At 39.2% G+C, this 25,462-nt stretch overlaps 1 protein-coding gene across 8 annotated transcripts in view; it reads right to left on the bottom strand.

Moving 5' to 3' along the window:
• The window catches only part of PCDH15 (protocadherin related 15), a 1,355,521-nt gene that overhangs the window by 1,070,942 nt on the left and 259,117 nt on the right, over positions 1–25,462 (bottom strand). For all 8 annotated transcript variants that reach the window (XM_073353680.1, XM_073353679.1, XM_073353682.1 and 5 more), the window contains exon 2: positions 13,365–13,442. The gene's annotated coding sequence lies outside the window, so the exon portion shown is untranslated. The remainder of the gene's footprint in view (positions 1–13,364; positions 13,443–25,462) is intronic.

Genomic DNA, 25,462 nt, shown 5'->3' with positions numbered 1-25,462 from the left:
CTTTTCTGTTCCTGGCAAAAGCATCACACAGACAGAGAGAACCTTTGTTTCTCCCCTCCTCCAGCTTTGAAAGTATCTTGTCTCAGGAAAGAAGGAATTAAAGAGTTATTATAATCTTAAAAGGGTGTGGTTTTTGGCTCTCCATACAAAACTGACGACTGTACTCACACTGGAGAAATTTTGATTTATTCTGTTCTCTTCTTAAGAACCCTGGATAAGTATTTCACAAAAGCCTTTCTTTGGCTTAATGTAGTTTCTCTATCTTCTTTTGACCTTGTATATAGCTTAAATTTTTTTATACCACCCTTTATCTAAATGCTGCATTTCTTGTAAAAGTTAGTGATCACTCAGAACCACTGTGTCAGTAAAAGCAACACGTTTATTTAATTTTATATGACAGCAAAGAGAACACCTACAGTGAAAAGAGCTTTAGAAACATCTGATCACATCCCCCAATCTTAAACTGACTCTTGACTACTTGTCCCTTTCTTATCTGTAGTCATGTACTACTTTTCATTTCAATTATTTACAATTTAAGATGCTTAAATGACATGTTTGGTCCTTGGAGAACTCAAAGGCAAAATATATAAAATAAAATCCTCAAAATATATATGTCCAAGGCAGAAATCTGCTATCCACCCACTTGTCAACATCACTAGTCTCTTTATAATTCTCTGTCTCAGTCTCCAAAACCTAAAATTCCAGTGCTAATAGCTCCCCTCTTCTCTCATACCCAGTCTGTGTCAGGTCTTGTCCAGTCCAATGGAGTCTAACTTCTTCCGAAAGTTCAGCTTAAAATTAAATGTCTGATTAGTTTTTGGAAAATGTTTTCCTATTCCTGTCTATACATCTGATGGTTGTCAGGCATAAGATCATATGCTTTATTACTACTTGCTTCTAAATTGCAACTTTTTGGTTCCAGGTCTGACATTCCTGTGTACGTTCCCGTCAGTGATATAAGATGTTTTGTTGATCTGTCAAAGTATTTCATTTGTTACACTTCAACAATCATTGGTGGACTGTAGCTTCATTCATCCAGAAAAGTCTCACATGCAATTTTGTGGCTAACTGTAAGTTCTTTTGGGACAAATCTGCATTCTAACAGAGCAGCATAGAAAACTGGACTCTAAATATGGATGTAAATTGTTGTCATACTTTTTTGAACATTTTTATAATATGAATCTCCTTTTCTATCTTGTCCTTTGCCTAGGGAAATTGCAAACAAACTTGTTTGTCTTATTTCAGCCGTGTTAGAAGCCATGTTAGTCTGTATCCGCAAAAAGAAAAGGAGGACTTGTGGCACCTTAGAGACTAACAAATTTATTTGAGCATAAGCTTTCATGAGCTACAGCTCACTTAATCGGATATATGCAGTGGAAAATACAGTGGGGGGATTTATATACACAGAGAACATGAAACAATGGGTGTTACCATACACACTGTAACCAGAGTAATCAGGTAAGGTGAGCTATTACCAGCAGGAGAGCGGGGGGGGGGGGCCCTTTGTACTGATAATAAAGGTGGGCCATTTCCAGCAGCTGACAAGAATGTCTGAGGAACAGTGGGGGAGGAGGGGAAATAAACATGGGGAAATAGTTTTACTTTGTGTAATGACACATGCACTCCCAGTCTTCATTCAAGCCTAAGTTAATTGTATCCAGTTTGCAAATTGATTCCAATTCAGCAGTCTCTCGTTGGAGTCTGTTTTTGAAGTTTTTTTGTTGAAGAATTGCCACTTTTAGGTCTGTAATCGAGTGACCAAAGAGATTGAAGTGTTCTCTGACTGGTTTTTGAATGTTATTATTCTTGATGTCTGATTTGTGTCCATTTATTCTTTTACGTAGAGACTGTCCAGTTTGACCAGTGTACATGGCAGAGGGGCATTGCTGGCACATATCACATTGGTAGATGTGCAGGTGAACGAGCCTCTAATAGTGTGGCTGATGTGATTAGGCCCTATGATGGTGTCCCCGAATAGACAGCTCACCTTTCCTGATCACTCTTGTTACAGTGTGTATGGTAACACCCATTGTTTCATGTTCTCTGTGTATATAAATCCCCCCACTGTATTTTCCACTGCATATATCCGATTAAGTGAGCTGTAGCTCATGAAAGCTTATGCTCAAATAAATTTGTTAGTCTCTAAGGTGCCACAAGTACTCCTTTTCTTTTTGTTTGTCTTAGCGAGTGGCTGAACAAGAAGTAGGATTCAGTGGACTTGTAGGCTCTGAAGTTTTATATTGTTTTGGTTTTGAGTGCAGTTATGTAACAGAAAAAAATCTACATTTGTAAGTTGCACTTTCACGACAGAGAGATTGCACTACAGTACTTGTGTGAGGTGAATTGAAATATGCTATTTCTTTTGTTTATCACTTTTACAGTGCTAAACTGTAATAAAACATACACTGATTTCTATTACAACACAGAATACAATATATATGAAAATATAGAAAAATATCTTAAATATTTTAATAAATTTCAACTGGTATTCTATGGTTTAACCATGTGATTAAAACTGCGATCAATCGTGATTAATTTTTCTGAGTTAATTGTGCGAGTTAACTGTGATTAATCAACAGCACTAATAGTAACCTATATAATATATTTCCATCTAAAAGGTGGCGGGCAACTAATCAAGCATTCCCTGTCCATGGATCTAAGAATTTAATTTTTATTAATAAAGAATATTTACTGAACTCTGTTTCTGAAAGAGTGACTCTCAATGAAATATTTTATTCTTCATAAAAACAAATTAAAAAGGACAATTAGACGAATGATTTTGTTTTTATTAAACAAAAAATCCACATCTAGAAACAAATTCTTTTTTACCAGATGTAATGGAATAGCTTAAAAAAAGCCACACAACAAATATTTGTGTCCTCACTGCTGTACTGAAGAATCTCACTGCTTTACTTCATCTAAATATTGTGACAAAGTTAATGTTAACAAAAAAAAGTAACTGCTAATCAACTGCATGGCTACTAAATAAAATTTAAGTATTTAAGAATATTGAATTAGAAATCACCACTGGTAGAAATACAGACCCATATGCTCCTACACAATGTAAGATTCTCTAGTAGCAGATACAAATCAGAATGAAGTTAAAGGTATGGTAAGTTTTACTGTATTTGCCTGACTTCACTCTGTTGAAAGTAGTGCTTGGAAGAGAAATGCATTTACAGTGCTTTATATTCCCTTTTCAAAATAGATTTTTTTGTAATATATTGTAAAGAAGTAATCAGATGTAAACAAAAGCATGACATCAACATAGAACGAAATTAAGTGCTACCATATTTATTTTATATTTAGTTTAAAATATGATGCAAGTTGTGCAGGTAGAAACAAAACCTAATCAGGGATTGAATGAAACAAAACATGATTATTGGCACGGAGAATCCAAATAAAATATCACTATTGTGATGAACAGATTTAATCACCAACACATTCATTGTCTAATTCTAAGAAGCTGAAATTATTTTGTAAATAAAAACAAGTTGCTTTAACTTTACAACTAATAGTTTCCACTCTCCCCATATAATTTAGAGCTTTTGTTGGAATTACATTTCTAAACAATGTAGTTTTACTGGTAAGAGCCATTAAACCCCCATGGGCTTCATTGGGAGTTGTAGGATCTTAGCAGCTCTAAGGATTTGGCCCACTACTTGTTACCTGCATTTCCTAAACTAATGTAAAAATATTCATTTTCTTTTCCATGGTTTGTCATGGGTATGCCTCTCTAAGGCCTGGCTACATTAGGAAAATCTGCACTAATATAGCTACACCAGGGTACCCACACTGATACTAATCCCGAATGTGGATGCACTGCCCTGATACATTAATGGGGTTTACAGCCATGTGACTTACTACAGGAAAATACTGCCATGACTCATACTGGTACAAACCCCATTTTGAACACAAGAAGTTCATCTTCATTAGATGTTAGTACTCATTGGTATAGGGTTTTTTTTCCTTTTTTTTTTTTTTTTAAATATGACCAACAATAAAGAACTGATTTTACACAGTCATACCATGATGCTCCTAGTTACAATGACCTCAGTGGGACTCACTTGTATTGAAAGGTATTATTCAGCATGAGTATGACTATCACAAGCTGGCCTTTAATAACTAAGAAATATGCAGAGATACATGCTCAAGGGAGTGTTGTGGAAGAAGAGAAGAGAACATAAGGAAAATAATGTTTCTAAACTATAGAAAAAATTATAAATAGGCCCAAACTGCAAATTCTGAACATGGATTTGGATGCCAAACCTCCTCCAGAGTGTGATCCAGGTCTTAACAGCCAACCAGCCATTCAACATTTTCCATCTTGTGTGTAAAAGTTAAGAAGAAAAATAATCATGACGACTCTGGAAGGTGCTAAGCCTCCATAACTCCCACTGAATCCAATAGGAGTACTGCTCAAGTAAGCACCAGTGAGTTTGCCCCTTAGTGGATATACTTACCATAATTCATGATTTATAGCTTTAGGCCTTGATTCTGCATAGAGTTGAACTTCCTACTCCAACTGGCTTCAATGAAAGCTGAGAATACTCACCAATTTAAAGGAGTAGGTCCTTACTAAGCAAGTGTTTGTGTGCCATGCTTCTCATACCCTGCTGCCAGAGCATATGTGCCCACAGAGCAGTAAATGCATATTTCCCCTATCTCCCATGCTCTTGTAGAATCAAGCTCATATTTTGCAAATGATTATGCAACTAGTCACAGGCATTAAAACCCTTTTGTGAAATTCTGAAAGTGTGAATCATATTTATGTATCTGAAGCTGGTGTTGGGCTGAATCAACTAAGGATCCAATTCCACAAATGGATTTACTTTTAATTCAAAGAACGGAAATGGTCAATATAAATTTATAAAGAGATCTTTCATTCTAAAATATCATTTTGAACAGGCAACATAGTAGCTAGGCAGGCAACACGGATGGGCTGGTTGGGGGACACTGACCCCCACAGCCCTGCCCCTTCCACCCAAGGCCCCATACCAGTAAGTGTTGAAAGTTACTTTCACCCCTGGCTTTAACACTGGATCTTTAAAGAATCAGAAAACCTTTCAGATATATCAAGTATGGGATAATCTTTTAATGAAGTCTATCTTTACATAAAATTTTCAATAAGAGTTACTTAGCATGTGCTCAGTATGGATCAATGAAATTGAAACTGATTAAATCAATTCTACATAAATTTTAAAAATAAATTCTTAAGTTTTAAAAGCCACAGTAAACAAAAGTGTGTGTGTGTGCGCGCGCAGATATAAAACTCGTAGACTTACTAGTTTTTAGACAACAAGATAAAGACTTTCTTTAATTTTTGGCCCAAATATCCACAGAACGTAGAAGATACGTGTCAAGTTTCTTGTCTAGCAAGTTATAATGCTAATTTGAATTCATGTGCAAAGTGTACAGCCAACCTCAGTCTTTCATTAAAGGATCAAATTGCATCTAATACCACCCAAATGGCAAGTGTTTCCATTTATGGGTTAGCATAATTCTACCTGAAATAATATAATAAAATATATACACACATTCAAAATTTCATATCAGATTCTCAAAGCATAACTGCTGAAGCATTTGCAAAATATGGGCTTAATTCTGCAAGCCCTTAGGCTTCAGTGATTCATGCACATAATCAGCAGCTGCACTGGTAATACTTCATGGAGCAAAACATGGCAAAACAAAGCAAACCAGGGACACCACTCACATATTTTGACACATGCTTTCGGGGGATGGTGAAGGAAGAAAAAATTTTGGAGCTAGGGCGTAGAGCCTGTGTTCAGAGCATGCCAATGTGGTGTGCAAAGTCAATATTTATGGACATATTTTGGTGCCAGGTATTGCCAATCAACTCACAAGATTATGAGCAGCCATTTGGCTGTTCTGGCCACATATTCTTCTCCATCCACCTCTCCCTTGCAGGATTAAGCCCTACATTAGCTAGAAAGAAAAGTGTTAAAAGTAAAACAAAATACAACAGCAGCCAATCTCTTAAAACACCATAAAGATATTATCTTTAAAATGTATGAAGCAGTATATTAAGATTTTATTAATAATCTCACATCTGAAGCTTAAACTGTTCATTTAATTCCATCAATAGTACTAAGTACTTTCAGTTTTGAAACCCCCCCAAAAATCACTACAACAGAATTTATCTTATAGAAGCAAATTGTTTCTGCATTTTATGGTCCCAGTCAATTTTACACTGAGAACATGCCATAGGCAAACAAACTCAATTAGATGTAGGGATGATAAACAAGCTATCACTTCTGCTTATACTGATTCACCATTAAAAGAAACAGAATGTACACAGCACTATCATCTAGGTTAGAAAATCTAAGCAGCCACATGGCATTGAGATTATACCATAAATCTGAAAAAAAAATTAGGACAATATAGTTGCAAAAATGGATTGCAAGTGAGTAAAAAGAAAATTTAACAGGCTGGCACTCTTGGCTACACCATTCTACCCAGTTATACTAGGTGAGGAACCATCTGGTAAAGTGTTATGTGGGTTCTGCTGACTCACTCAGCAGGTATGTCATTACGTCACTTGGATATCATGAAGGTGGAGTGGTTCTTGGGGATAAAAGGACCTTACGTGTGGGATGAATATTCTTGAAGGAGCAGACAAGCCTAGAGAGAAGATTCAAGGTGATCTTATTGTTTTTTGTTAATAAACCAAACTGCAGCAAGGGAAAGAGATTTATACAGTAGAGATTGTGTTTGTATACCATAGGCGCTGGAGCACCCATGGGGAAAAATTAGTGGGTGCTCTGCACCCACCGGCAGCCAAGCTCCCCACCCTATGCCGCCTCACCTCCTCCTCTGCCTCCACCTCCTCCCCTGAGCGTGCTGCGTCCCCACTCCTCAGCCTACCTACCAGTGCTTGCTGCCGCCAAACGGTTGTGGCAAGCTCTGGGAGGGAGAGGGAAGGAGGCAGAGCAGGGGCAGGGATTTGGGGAAGGAGTCAGAATGGGGCAGGGAGGGGACAGAGACTTTGGGGAAGGGGTTGGAATGGGGGCAGGAGAGGGCGGGGCAGGGGTGGAGTCAGGGAGGGGCCGGGGGCAGAGATGGGTCAAGCACCAACCGGCGCCAGTAGAAGTTGGCGCCTATGTTGTGTACCGCATTAGCACAGGCATCTACTAACAGGGAAATAGTATATGTCTAAGTGATCTAAACGATCATAACCAGTCTGGCTTTTTGTTGCAGCTTAACAAAAAAAGACAAGTTTACACATTAGTTTTTCATGTTGTTGACAGAGTGAGAAAGAAAAAAGACAGCCACTTCTCTCAATACTGTTATAATACTTTCACAAACTGCTAAATACTGATGACAATACATGAGAAACTGAATGTATTAGTTAAGTACCTATGTAACACCGACAGACCCCGCTTGTTGGTGGGCGGGATCAAACCTGGGAACTCTGGAGCTTAGTGCATGACTATGTGGGATCTTATTGAAGATGAGGTCCCCAACTTTGCATCCTGGTTGGTTGACACTACCTGACTGCTGCATCTGACTCCAGCTGGGTCCAGGATGCAAAATGGGATGAAAAAGGACAGGCTGGAATAGGGCCATGCTTTTTGTATTGGGTCTCCCATGCCAATGACTGATGTATCCAAATCAGTGCGTCCCTCTGGTATGAGTCCACCAGGATGGGATACAAATGGTGCTAGCTCTAGTTTAATGGATTGCCCAAAAGCAGCAAGGAAGCCTTGGCTGAGACAATCAGGTTCCTCGAGGTACCGATGTAACACCGACAGACCCAGTCGTCGTTGGGCAGGATCTAACCTGGGACCTCTGGAGCTAAATGCATGAGCTAAAAGCCACATGGCCCTTAGCTAAGGCTGTAGAGCAGACTCATTAATCTCACTCTAAGTGGTCTCAGTGCCACGAGAGGTGACAGAGTACCACACGCAGGAGGTGTGAGAGTTACAATGGCACACTTGAAGGCACACAGGCTAATATTGTTTCATGATGTTAATGTCCATGTAACTGACAAGTTTCCTGTCCCACTCAGGATTTTTTGGATGCTCTAAGAACTGTGAGATTATCCTAAGTGTTTTGGACTCAATTTACGCAACTGGCCATACTCTGGATCTAATATTTCTGATATAGAGGTGGGATACGTGACAGTTACTCTCTTGCTTTAGACAAACTTATTCAACTTGAAGTCAACACATGACTGCAGCGGTGAAGGACCTATTTTCTTACTTCATTCTCAGTACCTCTTCAGCTGCCAGACTGCTTTAGTGATGGATTTGGTAGGCTTCTATAAGCAATGTTTGCCCTTTACCAACAGATTTGATCCTTGAAGGACAAGGCTATATGGTTTCATTTTTGGTGGAGATTATCAAGGTTTTCCTGTGGAAGGGTAGAGTGCCTGACGACTCTAAAAGAAACTTATGTGCAGTAGTGTTTAGTTTCCAGACTGTAAACCAGAACAAGTCAAACCCAATTGGGGCAGAGACATAAATAACCCAGTGTCTCTGTGAATTCAAAGCTTGGATTAAGACAAGCTTAATTCTGGCAAATTGGAAACAATGTTGATGAACAGGGAAGCAATCTGAATAGTTGGGCAAAACAATACCTAGACCCCTAAATTGCAGAAGCATGCCTGCTGTATGTGACTCAGGTTTGTAGTTTTGGAGATTAATTTGATTCAGAGTTGATTTGGAAAAACAAAAGCGCTGCTGTAGCAGAACAACATTATCCATCTATATTTGGCAAGAAGAGGGTGGTATTTTATTTTCAAGATGGACCTTGTTCCATCTTCTATGTCCTTGCTACCTCAAAACAAAGTTCTTAATGGAGATACACCTTGGGACCACTTTGAAATTCAATCTAATGAAGAATGATAAACAGCATAATATGGCTGCCTGCCTGCCTGTTGAACAGTTCAGTATATCGGGACACACACTACCACAACTGCAAGAGTTGCACTGGCCTTGGGGTGATTCTAAGATGCTGATTTTCACCTATGAAGGGTTTGGTTACTTGAGGGACTGACTCTCTCCCAGTCCCAGCTAAAATGAGCAGATGAACTTGAGCCAGATCTCCGTCTACATGGAAAAGAAGCAGGCACTGGCAATATGTCTTTTGTATGGAATTTTGACACTATAATTGGCTTCCCTCTTTGTTCTACCAGAAGTTGAAAAATCCACCTTTTCCTCACAGGTATCAGTGCAGGTTGAGTGTTTATTGGTCAAGAGACTGAAAGATGATGAAGCTGAGAAGTAGGATATTTCTTGGTTGGAAAGTATATTAATTGGAGAATTTGTAAGTGGAAAATTGAGGGGGGCAAAGATAAAACCTTACAGATTACATAACCACATCATGTTTATTCACATTATCTCAATGCATTCTTCAATGTTTGTTGTAATATAAAGCATGAGATTTTGTACTCTGAGAATCACATGTATAAAAACTAAATAAAAATGTTGTATAGAATATTCCAGGGGTTCTACCATTATTATGTGACACGTTACACAACCAAATTTATTTCAAGTTTGTATCCATATCATGATGTATACATAACCAACTCCAGATTGTTATGGTTACAGAAGTGAAAGGAAACACAATTATAAATTTTGTATTTCAGTTAATAACAATAGTAACCTAAAAATAAAATAGATTTACACACATTTGTAAAATTAGAATGCTGTAGAAAAATTGGAAAATGTCCAGCAGAGGGCAACAAAAATGATTAGGGGACTGTAACACCTGATTTATGAGGAGAGGCTGAGGGAACTGGGATTATTTAGTCCCAGAAGAGAAGAATGAGGGGGGATTTGATATCTGCTTTCAACTACCTGAAAGGGGGTTCCAAAGAGGATGGATCTGGACTGTTCTCACTGGTAGCAGGTGACAGAACGAGGAGTAATGGCCTCAAGTTGCAGTGGGGGAGGTTTAGGTTGGATATTAGGAAAAAAACCTTTTCACTAAAGCACTGGAATGGGTTACCTAGGGAGGTAGAGGAATCTTCTTCCTTAGAGGTTTTCAAGGTCAGGCTTGACAAAGCCCTTGCTGGGATGATTTTGTTGGGGATTGGTCCTGCTTTGAGCAGGGGGTTGGACTAGATGACCTCCTGAGGTCCCTTCCAACCCTGATATTCTATGATTCTATGAACTGAGTCTAAATCTCGCAAGAACAAAGCTCTGAGTTAAGAAGTTATGGTTTTAAAAAGGTAGAGTTTGCTACATGACCTGGTGTACAAAATAAAGATGAAGAGTCATTTTCTTGAGGCTCAGAAAACATGCTTTTAAAAACCAAAGTGGTTTTCCAATGTAGCTTTTAAAAAACAAACACTTCTTTAAAACATCTTAATGGCAATGCTTAATGGGCTGAAGGTAATCTGTGTTAATGGAGTCTACATTGGAATGGGTTTCTCAATCCTAATATCTTCATCTTGGAAATAGAGAAAACAGATTTAGCTAGCTTCTTTTATTGTTAACTTTTGCAAAATAAGGCATGACTCCTACCTTCTACATGTCACGTTATTTAACTAAAAGATTATCTAAAGCATTTTGGGGAGCGTTGCTGTTATCATACCTGAAACTGTTGGTTGCTGAAAACGTAGAGGTACAAAATCATCCCTTTTCTAATAATGCCCTGTTGCATCCATTAACAAAATAAAATCATAATTCTGTGGCTGACACATTATCATTTGTGTTGAAAATACATGTTAGCCTAGTGCAGTGACTAATTTGAAAAAGTCTGAAGACAAATTTCTGATTTAAAACAAGTACTATAATATTAATTACACCAGCTAATATACTACCAACGGTTACAAGCAGCATCTGGTTAACTAAGACTGCAAAACTAGTTTCCATTGTGTCCCCCCTTCTTCCAATTTTACACAATCCCCACTTTCAGCTATATTCACCTTCTGGAATGTTTGGTCTTTCCAAAGGTGATTTTTAAAAACATTTGAACAAAATCCCTTTTTAGAGCTGAAAGCGTGAGGAAAAAAAGTTTCCCAAGGTAAAATTATTATAGCCATATTCCAACAGGTCTAAATAAATGTCTTGAAATTTAGCATGAACATAGTGCTGCTGAGGATGAGTGCCTCTGTTTGCAGAGTTCTTCAGTGAGAGCTGTCAGTAGATAGCACCTTTAAATTCCCGCCTCCACCCTAAAAAAATCCCACCACACACAAAACAGCAACAAAAAAAGCAAGTTTAAACTACCAGGTCATTTTTACGTATGTGCTCACATCTGGTTTTTAGGTTCCTATTTCAGGCACCCAGACTGAAAATTTTGGTATTAACTTCTGGATCGCCTTTTTATCATATTTTTAAATGTACAACCATAAAAGTTGCATTAACATTGACTTTTTTAAAAAAAATTGGAAAACATTCACTCACTTTTATAATAATGATGCAGCTGTAGTTGTTACAGTTACAGTCATTGTGAATTCGGTCTCTGCCCGAATCTTTCTATCCAAGGCCTGGTTTGACAAAGCCCTGGCTGGGATGATTTAGCTGAAAATTGGTCCTACTTTGAGCAGGGGGTTGGACTACATGACCTCCTGAGGTCCCTTCCAACCCTGATATTCTGTGATACTAGGGAATCAAATTGCCTTAGCTTTGTTTTAGTTCATTTAAAATATATAATGACATTCAAATTTGTTCTGAAGGAACTTTAACAAAATTAAGAAGAATTAAAAAAAAAGTAAGGAGAGCTGAGCATCATTGTATCCATACATATATGGAGATGATCTGTCTCTTATATTCCCAGAAAACAACAACACTTTAACTATAATGTTACACCTTTGACATGAGGGGTTGGCCAATATTCATGGTATTGTGCATTGTTTCCAGGGCTTAATTTGTTCCAGGGTTTGCCAGGGCTGAGCCTCAGCACCTCTAGGCTTGGCAGTTCATAGCCCCAGTACCTCTGCGTTTGCTGCATCCGTTATGAATATATAAAATAAAAATTAAGCACTGGTCATGACCATTGGAGTCTCTTCCTATGGAGTCTGGTATTTCTATGATGCAATCCTGTTTATTTCCAAAGAACGTACACAAAGTCCTATTTCCCTGAACACAGTAGGACTCCAAAAGAGATTCCTCACTCAGGACTCCAAGCCTCTTTTTCCAGCCAACACTCTAAACCAAAAGCTCTCTCTTAGTCTTCTCTTGAGATCACACGTCAAGTACTTCCCTTATTATCCATTACCTTCTCTGTCAGTTTCTCTGCTGTTTCACACTGCATCTCCTGCTTTCTCATCCCCGCCTCCAGTGAAAACTCCCCACCCACACAGCTCAGCTCCTGAATGACCTGAAGTGTGGCCTGCATTCTGGTGGTGACTCCTATTGTTTCAGATATTTTACTCCAACAGAAGCTTAACTGTTTCTTTTATATATTTTGAATGAAGGGAAGTTATCACAGTCACCAGCTTAATCAAGGTTTCAGGCAATCCCCAGCAAAATAATAATTTCCCAGCTTAAGATTCATACAGAACCTTTCATACAGTCACTTAACATCCATTAAACCTTTTGACACTTAACATACTTAACAGCCACTTTCATCCATTAAACCTTTTGACATTGCTCCCCTGCTAAATGTACTATAAAGTAGTTTGCCACTGACTGGACTAAAGTTTAATTTCTCTACCCTTAAGTAACTGTACAGAGGTGTATATTGCATTTTTTACATGTTTACAATAGCAGCAAGCCAGCAGTTCATTTTTTTTTAATTTTGTACATCTCTTACAACATTGTTTCCACTGTTTATGTTACAGTAAGACAACATCTGTCAAAGTTTTATCTAAATGTTTCTGTTCCCATTTTGTATCCCCAAACATTTTACAGTCATTGCTTCTGTAATCACAGCTTAAGCCTTAGTTCAGAAACAACAAATAGAAGAAGATTGATTTTCATCTCAAAAATGTCAAACTTCTGCCTAGAATGCTCAGGTATGTTTTTTCTGAAATAGCAAATTTCAAAAAGAGCCATCCATCTGACAGATCTTTGACACGTCATGATAGATGTGATGGGTCTACTACTTTACTGCCAAAAATGTCCTCCATCAGAATGAGGCAATGAATTAAGAAGAAGAAATCTAAACTGGATAACAGAATTGCTTGTTATAAACGTATAAGAGGAAAAACAACCAGCACCTCACATCTCTGGAGACAAACTCCTGCTTTTATTATCTTGTACTAACACTTCTTTCATCTTGGACAATACTTGTTATCATCTAGATCAGTTATATGGGGCAACAATTATCTAAAGCCAATATTCATAAACAGCTAAAACCCATCCTGAAATAAATTATTTGTATTATTTAGCCAGAGTACAAGGAAAAATAAACAAACATTCTATAGTAACAAAACAATAGGTTCTACTTACCCTATTGTCTTGTCTCTCTGTCAGCTAGCCAAATGACAGCTGCTTCAAGTGTGTCTGGTGAATTATGTGCCCATCTTCCTAGAAGACAGTGGTATTGATTAATACTACATCAAGGTCTTTACCTCAAGTGCACAGTGTGGATGCATTTCATTTTCTTTCAGAACACTGCCACATTGGAGATAAATTATAGCAAGTTTAGAAAAGTAAATCTTACATTCATAAATCAGAGCATTTCATAAGGAGCATTGGTTTGATTTATAACTAATGTCTCACAGTGTATCCCATCATCTACACTTCAGGTAACAGCCTCTACTTCCACGATAGAGAAAAATATTCTCATGTGCATATTTTCTTATGGCATTTGACCAAAGAACTAACAAAGCAAGCACAAAGTCAGCTCAAACATGACACTTTAAAATACAGTTTATTATGCTAACGTGAGGCACATTTAACATTTACAGTAAGTATACTCAATACAACGAAAATGTGTTGTTTGACTAGATGGATGGTTACTTCTGAGTGTGTATGATTTCAGAAATACACCAATGTATCACTATGTCACATTTCTAATTTCCTTACACCACAGGCATTGGAGCTATATTTAAAATCACAGAGATATGATCTTAAATGAAAACCAACACACACATACACAGAAATAAAACAGAAGCAAGTGACAGCCAGCTCACCAAACTTCTGAAAACCATTTTTAAATATGAGAATCCCTATGGCTAAAGAATGCCCACTTTTTTTTTAAATGACATTTCTTTGCTTTCAGTCAACAATTTTCTTAGACTGCTGTTGCACAAAAGAAAAATTATAGTGAGAAAGCATTGCAGTATTCTGGTATAGCACACTTGTTGAAATAAAGTGGCTCTATTTAGAAAGAGATCATGTAGAATCTGAGTTGAAAATTAAAAACAGGTATTGAACACAAAAATGTACTGTAATTAAATGGTTATGAACAAACATGAAAAGATATAGAAACTGGAAAGGGCAAAACCCACTTATTTTGTGAAGATGTGTGCATCTACCACAAACATACAAATAGATAGCTCTTTCATATATACATACATTTTATAGTATACTCTTAAAATGTACATAGTCTTCCCTCAGATTTTAATGTGTGCAACACTTGAAATTTCCTACGATAAGCCCCTTTTCCTTTATTGAAAAAAACAAACCATATAGTATTCTGTACATACACACAAAATATACTCAAACAAAAAAAAATACTACCTATCAATTATCAGCCTGATTGTAATATCATGTCATCTTTATAAGGGACATATTCAGCTTACAAACTAACAAGCAGAAATGTCTGTGCAGCAACACTCCACTCATCAACTTTAAAAATGTGCTACTTCAGAAGTCTGTTTAGCATTGGCTAAACTGAAAAAAAAAATGAACTGAAAGCTAACTTGCTTTGCTGCACAACACCGCCTTCAAAAGGAGAAATCAGAGTAAACCCTATCAATCCCTATGAATGACTGACACACTCCCTGGAATTATAAAACAGACAGTACTGTACACTTCAGTTGGTAACATCATCTATTTAGCAGGGCCACTGAGATAGCTAACTAAATGTTTTACTCTATCTCGTACAGCAATGGTTCCACCTCCTCTAATTCTGCGGTAATAAAATGGGGTACGTTTGATTATGGTAGATCCCTCCCCATGCTTTGTGGCAGTAAGGCTTTTGTATTATCCATAACAACATTAGCAACGGTTGAAAAATGTTGTTGAACACACAGTCTTGAAGGAGGCAGTTCAAATACCAAACAACGAAAACCAGCTCCCAGTTTTTAAGCATAGCCACACTTTAAAGAACCCTCATGCTAGAACCAGGGTTTTAATTCATCTAATTACGCTTCTTAACAAGGCTTGGGTGAAACATTTATGTTGATATATATTTGTGCTTACAAATTGGAGTGTATGGGGGGAATAAGGTATCCCTTTAATTAGCTTGAGAACTCTCATAGTGCTCATTGTGTTCAATGTTTAGAAGCTGTATGAAATCAGACAGAGGAGCATGTCCTAGGCATTGCATGTTTGGGTATACTTCATGAGTTTGGTTATTTGAAGCCAGTTTCTTTATTTCATTTAAAAGTGTTTTTGAATGCCCTATGATGATTTATTGATTGTGATTAGTAATGAAGTAGTGGCCCTGATTGACTGAGCCTACTCCGTGTGGTCAGGAAGGTGAGTAGAAGCCATTTTGACACTACTCTTTGCCAAAAGAAGGGACTGTCTGAGGATGCACCATCCTTTTCAATTATAAGATAAAAGAACATGTAATAGACACACCAAACCAACTGAAAGGGAGGGAGGCAGCTGCCTAATGGTCACCTTTAGGGATGCAGACACTTGTCTTTGCCAAATTTAAACAATCACTGCCAGAAAAACCATGCTGCAAAATGTTCCTTTGAAAGGTTGAGCATCCACTTGGGAGTTTCTGTAGTGTCTAGGTCAGGGGTGGGCAAACTTTTTGGCCTGAGGGCCGCATCTGGGTATGTAAATCGTATGGCAGGCCATGAATGCCTGGTGGGGGAGGGAGGACTTTATGGGGTGTAGCATGAGGTGGGGGGGGCTCTATAAGGGATTTTACCAAGGTGGGGGAAGAAGGAACTCATGGGGCGTGGCATGGACAGGGGGGCTCTACAGAGGCAGTACCAAGGACTTCTAGGGGCCCTGCCAGCAGTGACACCAAGGCAGCCGTACCAGGCACCGCCACAGGCGGAGGCATCCTGGCTGGGATGGGTACAGCTCCTGGGCAGTTTCGAGGCTCTCGAGGGTGGGGCCATAAGAGACCAGGAGAGGATTGGGTGTGCTGCCATGTAGGGGTGGGGCTGCCATGTAGGGGTGGGGTTCTGATCCCAGAAACAGCACGGTGAAGTCGCACCTGTGCAGTGTGGTGTCACGTGTGCCGGAAGATGGTGGAATTGTGTGTCAGTACTGGGGAGAGCCGGGCGAGTGGAGTGGGGCAACCCCCCGGCCCCACTCCCCAGCAGGAGCAAGGCAACTCCTCGACCCCGCTTCCCAGCTGAAGTTCAAGCGCTGGATAAAAACATCTGACAGGCTGGAAGCGGCCTGCAGGTTACAATTTAGCATACTCCTGGTCTAGGTACTTGTGAAAATAATGGCTTGAGGAGAAGAGGCTGAATTCCTATGTATTTGATGGCAAGGCTTCTGGCTGAAAGATAGCCCCAGTATTCCAGGTTGGAAATGGTATTTGAAATCTCCCTCTCCTGTTTCTGTAAAAAGCCAAGATGCAACTTTGATATCATGATTTGTTTCTAGTGATGGGAGTACATTAAGTGCAACACTTGCAGAGATCCCACTTTTCATTTTGTATCACAAAGACAAAAGGCATTGCCAGGGCATTTGCCATTACCAACAACGGAGGAAACTACACAGGAGCCCAAAAACATGAAGAGCTAGCAGTCCATCCTAATGTACCAGTTGTAATACTATCAGAGGAGCTGCCTGGTGATAGAGCAAAGTGTCCTCTTTCATGACTACAACCTCATGACAAAATAGTTACCTGCATCAGCACCTGAAAAAAACGTTGTCCTCTAGCTGCACAACAGCCGGATGAACCTGTGTTTTAGTGAAGAACTAGTGCTCATAATGCTCCATAGCCTGCTCAAGACCTATCATATTGTGTTAGACAAGCACCAAAAGACAGACAACTACATCTCTGGGCCATTGCATTCCCCTCCCCAAAAGAAAGATTCAGTATTTGCTCCCCCTCCTTGAAATCAACACCTTGTTGCCTCAATTTGATCTTCTGCTCTAGTTTAGAGGCTGAAAGGCTAAGTATAGAAGTGAAAGCACTTTCATCCTTGGCTACTTTTGCCCTGAAAGAGTTAGGGTGTCTGCATGACTGTATCTCCCAGTTCTTGCCAACTATGCACCCAGACCCACTCCTTCAAATCCATCCTTAATTTTTTTTAAAGCGATTCTTTTTACTTTTTTCTCACTACTCCCTCACATGCCATCCCTTAGCTGAACTTCTGTCGTGTGTCTCAGATGGACATCTCCCTGGGGCAGAGAACAGCCCTTACTTTGGGGGAGGTTTAGATTGGATATTAGGAAAAACTTTTTCACTAAGAGGGTGGTGAAACACTGGAATGCGTTACCTAGGGAGGTGGTAGAATCTCCTTCCTTAGAGGTTTTTAAGGTCAGGCTTGACAAAGCCCTGGCTGGGATGATTTAACTGGGAATTGGTCCTGCTTCGAGCAGGGGGTTGGACTAGATGACCTTCTGGGGTCCCTTCCAACCCTGATATTCTATGATTCTATGATTCTATGATACTTGGTTTATAAAGCACTGTGTGCATTTTACAGTATTATATACATTATCATCATCCATAACTATTTGATTTAATTACTCAGAAGTAAAAGACATTCTGGATAAGGAACACGACGGATAAAAATAAGAGTATTTAAAACAGTTTAAAAATTAAAAAGCCAAAGAGTTCTTTTACCATTCTTCCTATTCACAGAATTGTAATAGGACAAAACTAATTGCATCAACTATCAAACTGTTTCTGCCTCATTGAATATCAAATACTAAAAAGAGTTCTGAAATTTTTGAACTTCAGAGTTATAAGATCTCATGCCCCTTCTCCTGGAAGAACCTATGGGAGGAGAAGAGGATTCAAAAAAAATCTGCTAGTGTTAACTCTGACTTGCCACCACATTCTCCCTCTGGGTTGCACAAGTAATGAATGCTGAGAAACGGGAGGCAGTAGGAAAGTGAGTAAAACACTACCAATTCTATGTGTATTGAGCATATGTCAAAATCAGTGTTGAAACTGATCATTCATGCCCACTGTGTACAGGAAGAAATTATTTATATGACTGATCTTAGTGGGAGATACCTAATTTTCATATAACTACAGGTTACTACAAACAAGTAAGAAAATGCATTAGTTTTATCAGCCTATGTCCATGGTGGATTAAAGGATTCAGAGGAATCTTTTCATTTAAGTGCTTGAAAGATCAGTTACTGCCTATGGTGTTTTTGATCAATGAGACAAGAGCAAAGATGACTGGTATCCAGAATAATTAGTGGGGTTGCAGCTAGCACAATGCTCTCCTTACCCAATACCCCCAGACACACATCTCAGTAACCTGATCAAAATGAAATCAAACACTAGTTGGGGATGTCAAAGATCTGTGTTTTGGTGGAGAATAAGGAAGAAAAGTGAGCTCTTCCTCACTCTCACACCACCTCCTGCTTTCAGAATGAAAAACTGGGATACCTTACTTTAAAGGATAAGGTCGGAGAAAACAGTATTTACCCAACAATTCTTCACGATTTTCTCCTAGTCCCAACTTCCTCCCATCCAATCAAACTCTTTACCGCCATGCTGCCCCATACATACACCTGTATTCTCAGTCTCATTTCTCCCTGCAATCAATTTGCCAATCCCAGCCCATTCCTCTCCAAGCTCAGAACCTCCCCAATTCCCTTCAACATATTGCCGGTTGGAAATACCTCTCCATCCCAGACATACAAACACTTATCCCTTTAGGCTGAGAATCCATCCTCCTGCTGCTTAACCTCTTTATAGGTCAGAACAACTGCACTCTGGTATGCATAACCCCTTCCCCCATGCTCCAAACTCTTTGTCCTCCTACCTGACACCCATCACCACTAGACTTAGAATCGCCCCTCCCCCATGCCCCAGCTCAGGAACACAACTTGCTTGCTCCAGGACCTGAAGAAGCCTGATAACCCACCACTGTGGGGGTGAGAAATGTCCTCAATTAGCTCTAAATAATCCAGTATTTTATATTCAATATTTCTCCCTTTCTTCCTTGTAGCAAGAGGGCTGCAGTTTCTGCAATCTCCAGTGACAACCAGATGTGCATAAGCCACACTACAGAATGTCTGTAATGTGGTTGACAATTGCAGTGTTACCGGGAAGTTAGTCATCACCCCTGGAAAGAAGGCCAACTACAACTAAAAATAGGTCCTTGCTGCATTTTAACCCTGGTCTCTAACCTTGCCTTTATTGGTACTGCTACTCCTCTGTTATCTGATACAAATTAAATACAGCTCCTTAGGGTTCTAGTAGAAAGGACATATCTATAGACAGCACAAAATTGAAAGGAGCCAAAAACACCTGTTAAGGAGAAACATAATACAAATGCAAAAGCTCCTGAGCAAAATCTGTAAAGCCACCACCTTCTCCTCTCACTTCCTGCTGAGAAGTCACCTTTTCCTTGATGCAGACAGCACAAGTTGTGATTATTGCTACTGATTGGATGATACTAGCAAATACAGCTAGTTTGACCTAAAGTATCATAATATTTTGTTAATATCCCCTCCCTACCCACTTGCTTATCTCAGCCTCCTCTTATGACCTGTCTAATTAGGCTGTCAACTCTTCAAGGCAAGGACTTTTATTTAGCATATATCTGTACAGCGCATAGCACAATTGAGGCCTTGATCTAGTTCAGGCCTCTAGGTGCAAACACAATGTAAATGATTAATAGCAGCAGCAAAGGGAAATAAAAGGATTACAAAAATAAGCTCCAATGGAATAACACAATATTTAACTTGGAAGAATGCAAACTAACATATCTGAATTACATTAATACTGAGTGCGAGGGAGAGACCTCGGAAGCAGTAATACTGAAAGATTTAAGGTGGATTTTCAAATGCACATTTAATGAATTAGGAGCACAAGCCCCATTAATTTTCATTAAATGGTATTTGTGCTCCTAACTCACTTAGGTGCTTTTGAAAAGCCCACCCCTCTGGCAGTAGTAAAGAGAAATCTAGACCTGAACTTGCAGTGCAATGTAGCTGCAAAAAAACTAAAGGCGGCCAATACAATTTTGGGTTGCATAGACAAAATCACCAAAAACAAGGAAATCATCAATACGGGGCAGTATACATACACACACAAGTCTGAAGCAACTGCACCTGGAATATTGCACTCATACTTTGTTTCTATTACCAGGAAGATATTGACATATATGTCTCTCTCTCACAAATTAGCACACAAATTTTTTAACCTACTCATTTTTAAAACCAAGAAAAATACATACCTGCTGGTGCTCAATTTTAAATAGTCACTACTTCTTTCATAGTCCTAGATAGTTCCATCTCTCACAGTTTTCCATTCTGAGCCTAAGTACTAATAATCACATGGCTAAGATTCAGCCCATAAAAATGTGTCATGACATCTGTAAGTAGAATTGACTCTGACTTTCAGCGTCTCTGTGGTGGAAATACAGGAGTTGTTTTTTTGTTAAGCATAGAAGAAATCTGTATCATTGTTTTGTGCAACTAGCAAAAAGGTAAAAATTGCCAATTCTACCCAATATACAAAATTTACCTTCATCTCACCAAAATGCATCCTTTTAAAGCAACTTCTCCAACAGGTTTAAGAAAGATCTTTCCTTCATGTGAATATAAGCAATACAAAATTAGTGAAGGCTTTGCCAATTCTATGTTGATTTCAAAAAGATCTCAGCATAGAGCGATTTGCTACAAGATGAAATTTTTTTTTCCACTGAATGCATCCGATGAAGTGAGCTGTAGCTCACGAAAGCTTATGCTCAAATAAATCAGTTAGTCTGTAAGGTGCCACTAGTACTCCTTTTCTTTTTGCGAATACAGACTAACACGGCTGCTACACTGAAAAGTGAAAAACTATTTCAGATTAAAGGCATAGGGCATTTATCTTAAAGAATGGTAGGCAAGACATCAAATAAAAACACTGGCTTTAGTTTCAAAAAGATGTAGAGGACTTTGGCTGTGAACACAAGGATTAATGTGTGTGTTCTACTAAAGACTTCAATACTGAACAAGTAGTGTGGTCTGGGACCTTTTATTTTTTTAAAGAAGTGCTAATATTATAAATTGTAATACAAGTGTGAAGTCTGGAAAGACATTCTGTATCACAGTATGTAACTATAACTACCTAAACTCATCTTTAACCTTGGTCGAAAGCATGAATATTATTACATTTTTCCTGCTGAGATAGCTAATATAGAACATGCCATTCTCTAAATTATGTTTTATTGAATATGTATTTGGTGATTTAGAAGCCAAGAACTATACAGAAGACCAGTGAGTGGCTATGTCTAATGAAACATTACTGAAGTGATTTATTCTTTAAAAGATTAATTTGCTTGTAGATCAATGCTCCTTTGCTAACACATATTGGGAAAAAAGCATTTTTTGCAACGAGAAGCAAACAACTAGCTTACTGCAGTATTGTCCAGTTACACCAAAAGGACAGGAGACACTGGATGTGGTTTAATCATGATGCAATTTTATAATTAGATGTCTGGGACTACTGGGCAGATAGAAGTGAGTGCAGGCAACTCCACAATCATTTCAATATCTACCCAGGGGCTTCCACCAGTCCCCACTTTTTCCATCCTGGTCCCCAGCCAATCCATTGCTGGGACCTTACCATCCCCCTCCCGCCCTTGAATGAGGGTTCAGGTGGACTGTTAAAGAAGGGGGCACTGGCTCCCTGCCATGCCAGTCATAGCAGCCCTGAAACCCACACTCCTTCAGTTCCTCTAACAAACACCTCCTTTAAGTCTTTTAGGAAGCCACTTATCCAGCCACTGTATCCTCGCCCTACAGTGTACCTGCACTGGACATCTGCCCTTCACTTAGGCTATGATGCTGCAACTCATTACATAACTCCCTTCCCTACTCACAGCAACAGAGACCCCTTTAAACCTGCTTTGGGGAAGGCAATCCTCCCCCCACTCCACCTTGGCCAATCTGATGGTGAGAGAATTTTTTTCCCCAGCCTCCTGAGAAAGGAGTAGCTAGTACAATGCCCACAGTGAGTCCCGACCAAACTTGGTGCTTTGGCACTTGTAATAGTCCTCACTCAGGGTCTGGTTGGGAAGTGTGGCCTACTGGTCAGCACTGCAACCCCTGGTTGCAAAGGGGGTTGTGGGGAGGGGAGCTCAGGAGGTCATCTAGTCCAACTCCCTGCTCAAAGCAGGACCAATCCCCAACTAAATCATCCCAGCCAGGGCTTTGTCAAGCCTGACCTTGAAAACCTCTAAGGAAGGAGATTCCACCACCTCCTTAGGTAACCCGTTCCAGTGCTTTACCACCCTCCTACTGAAAAAGTTTTTCCTAACATCCAACCTAAACCTCCCCCACTGCAACTTGAGACCATTACTCCTTGTTCTGTCATCTGGTACCACTGAGAACAGTCTAGATCCATCCTCTTTGGACTCATATCTAGCTTCTCGTCCACTGTAACCCCTAGGTCCTTTTCTTCAGAACTGCTGCTTAGCCATTCGGTCCCTAGTCTGTAGTGGTGCATGGGATTCTTCCGTCCTAAGTGCAGGACTCTGCACTTGTCCTTGTGGAACCTCATCAGATTTCTTTTGGCCCAATCCTCTAGGGCCCTCTGTATCCTATCCCTACCCTCCAGCGTATCTACCACTCCTCCCAGTTTAGTGTCATCTGCAAACTTGCTGAGGATGCAGTCAACGCCATCCTCCAGATCATTAATGAAGATATTGAACAAAACCAGCCCAGGACCGACCCTTGGGACACTCTGCTTGACACCGGCTGCCAACTAGACATGGAGCCATTGATCGCTATCTGTTGAGCCAGACGATCTAGCCAGCTTTCTATCCACCTTATTGTCCATCCATCTAGCCCATACTTCTTTAACTTGCTGGCAAGAATACTGTGGGAGACCGTATCCAAAGCTTTGCTAAAGTCGAGGAATAACACATCCACTGCTTTCCCCTCATCCACAGAGCCAGCATACGTATTCAAGTACAACTCCCGTTAACTTCAGCTGCAGCTGTGAGTGCTCAACATTGTGCAAATCAGACCAGAGGGTCTCAAAGCAGGCACCTAGAAAATGAGGAACACAATTCATGGTAACCTAAGAAATTCTTTCCTTAAGTGACTTGCCTAGCAACACATAGGGACTCTGTGGCCGAGGCAGGGCATGCATCCAATTCTCCAGGGCTGTATTAATCTGCCTTAACCATGAGACTATCCTCTCTCTTCCTAAAATCCCCTGCCATATCCACTACACACCTTTCAACAAATGAAGCGGAGGTCATACAGTCTCTTTTACTACACAATCCTGATTCATACCTAGAACAGGACCATTCTGTGCACTGAATGAAACAGGAGTCCTATGGAAAAACTAATATGTGATCATGCAATAAAAGATTGTATCATAATACATATAGATCAGGAGGTCAAATTAAGGTTGCAGAAGAAACCTTAATTCCACCATTTCCTAACTTTTGAGGGCTTGACTTTGCAACCTTAATAATGTTTGTTTAATATAATTCTGTGTGTAATATACATTGTAGCAAAGATAAACCTGCGCAAGAAGCCATTTTTATGAGTCAATCTCTTAAGAGATTGTTCCATATACTCTAAAACATATTTAGTTAAAAATGGAGCAAAACTGTTAGACCTCTGGAGTTATCCTCTGGAGTTGACAGTAACAACAGGCACACTTCTAAAGGTTGGCAAGTTTCTGTGGATGCTTATCTAAATCACTCAGATTTTTATTCTCCAAAGTACATTTGAATTTTCAAAATGTCAGAGGAAATCTGAAAACTTTGACATTTGGGGGTTGATAAAAATAAACTATGATTCTGATACATATTTGAGATATGTGATTAGATCAAAGCAGTACAAAAACTGATTTGTAGGTTCATTGGACATTCTGAAAAATAAATTATAAAAAATTTTGGGGGGGGTCAAACTAGTTATTTTGTTTAGTTTGAGCTTTATTAAACTTATTTTTAAAAAATAATCTTGAAGTAAATTTGGAAATGAAAATGTCACAGAATTGAAAAATTTACATATAAGTTCAAAACTGTCAAAAATTTCAATTTTTTTAAAGGTTTTTGTTTATTTCTTAATATGGGATAAAAATTTCACCCACCTCTAGATTAGATATGAATTTTGGACAATATGGGGGGTTTAAAATATTTGGTGTTTGGGGGTGGGAAAATCAAAGTTTATCCTGTTTTTCCTGATTTTGACAGTATCAAATGTATTAAAAGCCTGCCTTGAAATGTCTTGATTATTTTTCTGTACTCTCATCTGAAGTCAGACAGTTCAGAGCAATATAAACATTTCTAAAATGTTAGTAAATTCTTTGAGCCCATTCAATTTGGGTGGAGCTGACAGGGGACCTAACCGTACACTTTATAGTAACTTCAAGCATTAATCCACAGTGCCATTAAATGCCAGTCTTGCTGGAGACAAAACATTCCTAGCTGTTATTCCTACACCAGTTATTAATTTGACGGAAGGAGATGGTTGGGTCTCGACTGGGGAAAAGGATTCAGAATGACCAGGGGCATGTTTCACCCTTGGATTACTAGGAGCTCTCTCACTTGGAGAACAGCATAGATACATCTATCAAAATTCCTCCAAATTTACTAGTGATTGACAAATCCTGTCAAACTGTATGATTAGTAAAGTGGCTTCCCATACAGAGCAGACTCAGCGGATGTACTCAAGAAAAAGGATATTTCCAGTCTCTGATATACAATAGCCACAATGTGTCAGACAGTGGCATACCTACACCCTTTTAAAGTTCTTTTATTAATTGCTTTTGAAATAAATTTTCAGAGATCAGACACAATATTGGACTCACAACCAAGTCCCACATACAGGAATTGCAAAACCGGTCTACTCCCTTTTCACAGAACATTATTCCCAGTATCTGTCCAAGTTATACCCTCAAGAACCAAACCATCAGAGTTGGATATTCTCATAGCAGTAGGGTGACCAGACAGGAAATGTGAAAAATCGGGACAGGGGGTGGGCGGTAATAGGTGTCTATATAAGACACAGCCCCAAATATCAGGACTGTCTCTATAAAATTGGGACATCTGGTCACCCTACATAGCAGATAGCTACCTGGTGGCATGAACAACAATCCCCCCACCCCCTCCCAAATCTATCCATGGGCTGATATGGAGCAATAAAGTTAGGGCTTGTCTATATGGAGCTGTGGTTCAGACTTTTGTAAAGTGCTTTGTGTTTACAGCCCTATATAATTAAAATTCATAAAAAATTCAGTACCATAGTCCGGATGAGGGGTGTGT

Source organism: Lepidochelys kempii, chromosome 7, assembly GCF_965140265.1.
Source record: "Lepidochelys kempii isolate rLepKem1 chromosome 7, rLepKem1.hap2, whole genome shotgun sequence".
NCBI lineage: Eukaryota > Metazoa > Chordata > Testudines > Cheloniidae > Lepidochelys > Lepidochelys kempii.
The sequence above is the reverse complement of the archived record's forward strand: the minus strand, read 5'-3'. Positions and strand labels throughout refer to the sequence as shown.